Here is an 8,541-nt window from a genome sequence, read left to right on the forward strand (position 1 = left end):
AAGCTCACCACATGAACTTTTGATACAATCATAGGTATTTTCAGGTGAGGTAGTTTAATGAGCAACAAAGTCCATGGTGAGAGCAGGATGAAAGTGGTGCAGTGAGTCCAGGGTGAAGCCACATATGACTTTTAGTTCGACTATCTTTGCACCTTTAAAGCCGATTCTCGTCGGGTGGGAGGAGCTCAGAACAGAGAGGGAAAAGCTGCAGGAGGAGGGATGTATGTTTTCAAATTCACGAGTTTGCCTTTTCCAGATTTCTACCTGCTGCGGCAAAAAGCTCCCCGAAAAAGCTCAAGTGAAACTGTTGAGGCATGATTCAAGCAGAATATCGGAGCAGCTCAAATGAAACCATGACTCAGTGACGCCAATGCAAATAGTTTAATCATTTCCAATCTCTAACATAAATATCTGTAAATATTTTTTTATATTGTAGACTCAATATGAATCCACTTTAAATGTGATTTTGCATATTAATGGATTGAGATGTTTATTCTTTTCCCCTTTTAGTGGCACCCTAACATCACCCATCCTATATGAGATACTTAGACACAGAAGAGAGGAATGACAATAAGGTTTTATTATAATCAGCTTCAGAGCAGAGGGTTGTCAGAGCAGATCAGACCCCGTTGTAGTCTATGTACAGTCTGCCAAATGGAATCAATCATAGGTATACTCTTTCATTGATTGTTTCTGATCCAGATGTAGGTCTCTGTATGTAGACACAAATTGCATGTCACTGTTACAGATGTACACATGTATTGGAAACAGAAAAACCACAGAACCCCCGCGACTGACAAATCATAATTTAACCCCACGTTGGAATAAATGCCAGTGCATGACTAGGAAATTCAAACTCAGCTGCGTTTAGTTAATGAAAAATGTACAGTGTGTTGTACATTCAGACATACTTTATAGTACGAGGCCCTCTACAAGGATGAAGAGGAGTAGAAGTAAATCTAGAAGCACATGGTTTGCTTGCCAGTTTAGTCACTAACAACACAACTGTGTGAGGTCACGGCCAACATGCATCAGCACAAATGAGCTCACAAAACACCTCTCTGTCTGTGTAACAGACTGAAACAACAATATACTGCAGGACAAAGAAACAGCAACATTGCTAATGAGTTAGCAAACGTTTGCACGCATCCAGGAGACACGCAGCAACATGGGCATCCCACTGTAGTCATAGGTCAAGTCATGCAGTGCAATCATACTATCTAATTAGCCTTATACAGATAAATAAGAAGACTCAGCTGCCTTGGTTAACTTATGAAGTGGTCTTATTTTGACAGGTCAAGTATATAGTTTTGGCATTATAGTGTGCCAAATACACCAGTAAGACCAACAACAAAACCACTGACCTTGGGTTCTGGTGTTCATGGTGACGTTGCTTTGACATGTACCACCCACCTCAGCATTGTCACAGACCAAGCACATGGAAACAGCTCTACCCAACATCCCAGTGGCCTTCCCCCCGCCACCCCACAAAACCTGTTCAGCAATTGATTAAGGAACACGAGCCCAAGGCATTAACCCGGCCTCCATGTTCCCCAGATCCTAATCCAATCAAGCATCCGTGGAATGCACCAGACCAAGCGTGATCTACGGAGGACCCACGAGACTTAAAGGATCCTCTGCCAACGTCCTGGTGCTAAGACGTTCCCCGAGGTCCCGTGTCCGGGGCGCATGGGTAGTATCTGGTTTGGCGGTACAAGGGGAGCCTTCACAAAATCAGACAGATGGATTACATTTTTTAGCAGAATAGTTTAGTGTGCTACTATAAAAACAAGAAAATAAGCAGTATTTCAAACAAAAACATGCTCCCCTGCTTTTATGGCCTTTGGGATGATATATTCTACTGAAAATGAGACTTGAAGGAGCGCTGTTGTGTTGGAAATACAGCCTACAGTTGTATCCTATTATCAACAAGCAACATTTGATGCATTTTTCATATTTCTTCCTGCTTGTTGACATTCTTTTGTGTTCTGAATAGCCTCAGATGTCATCTTCACAGTAGTTGTGGGGAGTCACCGCATTGAGTAATAACAAACAAGAGGCATGTGATTGAAATATTGTTTGCTATTCATTTGTGGGGATCCACAGAAAGTCTGGGACGATCCCACGCAGGCTTGTTACTTAGGATGATGTGCATGCTAACACACTAGCAGATCGGACGCAAAAGGCTTATGATGAGTTACAGACAACTATTTCTGGATACCTGCTCTGTATTTCATGATCATCCATACTAGTCAAGATATCACCATCTGACTCACTGGAAATGACGTCAGGCCATACTGCAGGGTTTTTTTTCTTTTGGTGAATGTGTTCATGTCACGGGAAATGACAATGCGTCACCCCAACATTTGCTTTAACAATATCGACATATATATGCAACGTATGTCAATAAAAGGCTTTGATTATGACCCAGCGTGACACCACACATGGAGCTGATCTGATCGGGAGTGTGCTGTTTGGCTTCGGTTGCATGTTGGACGCTTCTCAGCCACCAGCTTGCCAAATATCTGGGTTTCACTCTTGCAAACAGCCGACTTGGGGGATTTGGTTCCCCAGTAATTGTTGTATGTGATCATTGCTGGGCTCTCCCCTGTTTTTTGCCATGCCCAAGCGGCCATTGTTGTAGTGTTGTTCCCAAGCCGTAATCACAGGCAGATGGCTGCAGGCCCCACCACTCCATCCTGATGGGGCTTTCCCTGTGCAAATAAATGAGGTCTGCTCATAGACAGAGGTGTGATGTAAGGTGTTTGGTAAGAAGGATGCTTATTTCTGAATTCTCAGAGATTCGATTTTTGGATGTTAGGCTTGATACGTTGCCATTTGGCTATGAAAATAATGCTGAGAAGGATCACAGCTATGTTGCAGTCAGAGTCGGATCAATCCTCCACGTGACAGTGAGCAGTTTTTGCTTTGTGTGCCAGCATTTCATTACCTAGACATTGTTGATCAAGCTAGTATGAGTGTCTTGGTGAAAAACCTTCACCAAGAGGCCATATGCAGGGTTCCTGACAACATCAAAACCATCAAACAGTGTCGTTTTGCTGAAACTACTGTGTATATCCCCGACTGTCTCTTCCTGGTGCGCACCACAGATTCTGAACTGGCCTTTTCACTCTGGCAGCTGGACATGCAGTCATGTTTGTTAGCTCTGCAGGCCACAAAACAGCTCCAGATCAGCTTCAAATGCGAAAAGCAATGAAATGCAATCAAAATTTGTGACTTGTAACAACTTACAACTCACCGCATGGTGAGGATTATCACTCAGGCAGGGCTGGAGTTGCTTAAACAGTCATCGAGCCAAGAGCCACGCAATTTATAGAAGTACACCAAAACGTGTCCCACGGGCCTGAGGGAAATTAGTGGATTTTATCCCATGCTCGTAAATTAAACTCAGAGTGAATACAAAAAATGCCACATTTGTTTGATTACATACGGCCACATGTGGGAAGTTTTGATGGCCCAATCAAAATGTTGTTTCATGATATCTGTGGTGGCAATATGTTTATGGAGTGATTGTAGTACGCACAAGAAACGCAGTCAACAGTTTCCCTGAAAAATTATTATGTTCTGTTCAAGGAAAAACAGAGGAACTGCCAACTCATTGAACTCTCGAAAGAAACACTCAGAGCCCTCTCTGTCTTAACATAGATTTCTTTTTTTGTGTGACGCATCTTCAGTTTTGTTGCATTTTATCCTCTATCTGACCTTTTAGTGATCACAGAATTATGTTATAGCAGAACATACAAAATAATGACATAATCAGAACGTGTGATTGAATGGATGCTCGGCGAATTAATCAGGTTTAGGTGAGCGTCTTTCTTCTCAAATTACCCATATCTGAGCTCTGTATCAGCCGCATTATTCCACGTATGATGTGTTCTAACCTGAAGCTCCTCCAGTTCGTTCGCCCATTTTAGGACAGGCAAAGACATGATGTGCCAAGAGCGAAGGGGAACTAAGGCCAAGGAGCGGCTAAGGAAGGACACACTAAAGTGCCTAAAATGAAGCCATGTGAGGTCAGGTGTGGGAATCCCTCCCAGTATCATGCAAAGAGAGAGAGAGCAGTGACAGAGGGAGGGATGGAGGCTGTGACATTCCAGGAAGGGTGAAGTCAGACTTACAAAAGGATTTGTGGATGAGGGGAAAGTGAGAGAAAAAACAGGGGAAAGAACACCGAAAGCATCAAAAGCTATTAAGCGGCTAAATTATTTTTTTAGAAGAGCAATAAAAGGTATCCAACATTCCCACACTGAATCACAGAGTCTGATTCTTGGAAAAGTCTTCCATCCCACACATCCATTTGGCCATGAGATGCCTCAGCGAAGGTTTACCACTCTCTGTTTCACCTCGGAGGAAAAAAAAGGACACTTGATATCATTTGTCTAATGAGCTATGACTCAGTTTGAAAATGTAAATGTGAAACCCATTTACACGGTGAAGGTCTTTTATTGCTGTCAGTCTTTCCCCCCCTCCTCCTCCTCCCCAATTCACCTCCTCACCCCTCCCCTCATCCAGGGCTGATTTGCACAAGAGGGGAGAACCGATGAGGACCAAGTCACGAGAAAATGAAATGCTTCATTAAGAGGCCGTGCTCCCTGAACATTGCCGAGTGGCTAATTTACTGCGAGGTGCTGAAGCCTGTTATTGTGTACAAGAGCAGTGGGGTTTCACTTGATTTAGGATAGGAAACAAAGCAGGCATAGAAAGTGTAGCGTACACATAAGCTTGCCAGGGGTGTGGAAAGTATTGCAGTTTGAAGGATTTAGATCCTACAACGCTATATATGTTTTTCTCAAGGGTTCCATGTATTGCACTCTCCTTACCTCTCCTAAACACGGGGCTCCCAGTAATCTAAGCCATATGCTAACCGCCACCTATGCAACATGTAACCAATTATACACAAGCTGAAGTTTTAAAGGCAAAGATTAAAAAGCAATACAGTAACTGTGAATGCGTTCAATATGTTGTCCTTATAATCTCCACGGCTCGGTTTTCAGCTGTCCTGCTGGCATGTTCCGTACACAGGGCTGAATCAGTCTGCCGTATACGGGATCTCCTTTGTCCCATTTGCTCTGTTCTGTAATCACCAGGCAGCACCGTTACAGATCCTAGCATGATACAAAAGCTTTAGGAGATCGTGTGCTAGTCCCCCTCACGTGCATCAGTCGAACAATGCGCCAATTCCTGCAACAACAAAAAAAAATAGGAAAGGAAAAAAGTTTTGACAGTGAATGGTGTTGAACATGTTGGTTCAAAACGTGCCAATATGCATAATCCTGCAAAACAAAAAAAAAGACTGTGTGGCTACAACAAACAATGAGAAGCACAGAAGACAAGTGCAGTTGGCAGTGACTGGACAGATGTTTTCTATAATTTATACCCCAACAAACTCTCAGTTGGCCATGGAATGACCCAGTTCTGCGAGAGAAGACCACACTAACTGAAGGTGCATCATCCACTGCTGAAAGTGACATGTGAAGCCTCGTATGTGAACTATATGCCGCATCAAATGTCTTGTTAAGCTTTAAACTGCTTTGTTTCATGTGTGTGAAGAAGATGCGCTTGGGAAAACTGAAAGCTGAGATGATTAGAATGAATGCATTAGAACCAAAAACTGAGCAGGATGAGAAGTCCTCGGCTGAAACCGAGCCCACGAAATTCTCAGTTGCCGCCAATTCTTCGAACTTGGAAAAAAGACAAAAAAGAGGTTTCCAGTTAGCACGAGATGCTTCTCTGTGTCTGATGGAGTGCAGAGCAAGTTACTCAATCTTTATGAAGACAGTGATGAGACTGCAAATGGCATTCATCAAGCTCTGATGAAGTGTCAGGAAAAATACGACCTGAATATTAGACACACCACAGCCTTTGCAGCAGATAATTCCAATGTCAGCTTTGGAAAACACGGCTCCGTTTACCAGTTATTGAGCGCTGCCAACAATTGCATTCTGAAAGCTAATTGCCCATCTCGCATAACTCACAACACCTGCAAGCACGCCTGCAATCAGCTGTCACTGGATATTGAGTCAATTACTTTAAAGATATACAGCCATTTCTCAGTATCTGGTTCCCAAACAGAGCAACTGCAGGCATTCTTGTGCCTGTGTTGACATCGACTGGAGTGAAACTCTGAGTCATGTTTGCACATGATGCCTCCGTCTTCATCCAGCTGTTGATCGTCTCCTGTAAAGCTGGCAGGCCCTTACTTTATATTCCAGGTTCCTCGGGGAGACCTGTCCTGTGGCAGCGAAGAGGATTATTGAGGATGAAGAAAACACCGAAGCTGCCGAGATTTATGTGCGCTTTTTCCACAACACGGAGTGTGTTCTTCACCCAGTCGTAAAAAAAGCTGGAAGAAACAGAGTTCTGCAGCACAGATGTTTAGAGGAAGTCTGAAAGTTCAGAATGAAGATGCTTCAGCGGAAATAAGACAGCTTTTTTGAATACCGCACTAAGCAGCTGTTGGACAAACAAGTGTCTGCACAAAGGTCGAAGCCACAGGGCCTTATGAAGTTCTGTGTTTGCCTACATTGCTTGCATTGCATACAGCGGTTTGATTTCTCACCAGAAAACGCAATGGTGAAGCTGAAACCAGTCAAGTATAAATCGACTCTGTGAAGTGCTTTGTGCTAGCAGGGAGAAAACACAGAAAGGATCCCACCAAATCCACCAGTGAGAAGTGGGTGGCAATTTTCCAAAGACAGAGAACGCCATCTGATCAAGATGTTCGGGACGGTCAGGCCACGAGATGAGGAGGATTCTCTCTCTGATGGCCATTAAATGGTCAGACTTAAGAAACAGATGCTGCAAAGCTGATCAGAAATGATCTTCAGATATCTGTGAACAATGACTTGTCATGTACGGGCTTCTCTCTGGTTGTGCAAAACTACAAAGATTAAATCAAGAGGTGCAAAAAAAAGTCCATAGAATACTTTAGACTTGGTGAGTCAGCATGCCCTGTCCTCTTTGCCATCTGAAATCTTTGTTTGATTAGTTTCTTTTCTTTTTTTTTAATTAAGCTTTAATATGTATGTGGTTGTACAACAGATAACTCCATCTTCACAAACCTTCAGAAAACCCACTTTTCCATTGTCTACCTGACACAATATCAAACTTAAGTTCTCTCTTTTTTTGTCATGTTGTTGTGGTATCTGACGCAATTTTGCTCGGATCCACATATGACATGAGCAATTCAAGTTCTGACGCGTAGGCAGTTCTTCTTCGTTCCGTTTATTATATTCAAAAAGACAGATTTCATAATGTTCGTATCAGACTACGGTCAAAAAACTGGCGTCCTACCACTCCTGCCAGCTCCTTCCCATCACCTGTCTCCCGTGAGTAAATCAGGCTCACAAAAAAGGTGGAGCTGGCGAACACCCATTCAGTGCCCAACACCAAGCACCTGGTGACATTCTGTCCCTCCATCAGACATCTGAATCAAATCATAAAGGGCTGAAAATGGCTCCAACACATGTCATTTCTACTGAGTCAATTCCACTCAACTTCAGTTTGATTGATATTTTCTCAAGCAAACAACAACAACAACAAAAAAACGTTTCCTGAAAATCTACAAAAATGGAGTGATCTGTTTTGGCAAATGAGCTCTTCATGTATGTTCACACAACATCACATGTACATGGCAGTGGCATCATCCACCTGGCCACCATTTTTTTCCCCTACTTGGCACTGGTAAAGGTGTACCAGATAGTGGCCAAACAAACTAACTTTTCCAGGCTTTTTTCCCAGGCAACATTACTTAGTTTTAGTTTATCACTATTGATCATTTCTCGGTGCTTTTCAACATTAAATCATGGTCAATTTAATGAGGCTAAGCTTAAATTTATTAAGAAGAATTCACGATAAAGACAGAGTTCTACAAAGTAATGTCAATAAGTGTAAAAAATGTAAAGTAAGTAGATAAATAATAAGACAAAGAAGGTCACGGCCTGATGAAGTCAACAGAAGGATGTCATCTGCAAATAGCAGAGACGCAACTCTGAAGTTCCCAGACCAGACAATATTCTCTTTGTGCATTAATACCAGAAGACTGACACGTTCTCTGCATTCAAGTTGCATGTTGATACCAGATATAGATGCTAAGTGTGTGTTGTCATGTCAGATTTATGTCGATGACATGAGGTTTTCATTAATGACTGCGCCGTGATGTCTCACCCAACAGGTTACTTAAAAGATGTTTCCTGTTTGACGTCTCTGCCGCTCTCCTGTTTTAGTCCCTGTTATAGCAGGTAGACATGAATCAGTTCTTTCAGTACATTTTTAGTTACTGTTTACAAGTTCAAGAGTGAACTTATGCTCAATTAAATTTGGAATGTGAGATGTAATTTGCAATTTCCTTTGTCAATGTGAGCCCTGAAAGAGATGTAACATCCTGAAGTAATTTCTCACATCTGTTCCCACAACAACACAAAGCTCTCACTGACACATTTTTTTTTGTTTTAAAACCTTTTACTTGATGATAAAGCCAATGAGGTCATTGACACTGCTACACCTTAAATGTATTGGACT

This window comes from Stegastes partitus, unplaced genomic scaffold (genome assembly GCF_000690725.1).
Source record: "Stegastes partitus isolate 25-593 unplaced genomic scaffold, Stegastes_partitus-1.0.2 Scaffold733, whole genome shotgun sequence".
Taxonomy (NCBI): domain Eukaryota; kingdom Metazoa; phylum Chordata; class Actinopteri; family Pomacentridae; genus Stegastes; species Stegastes partitus.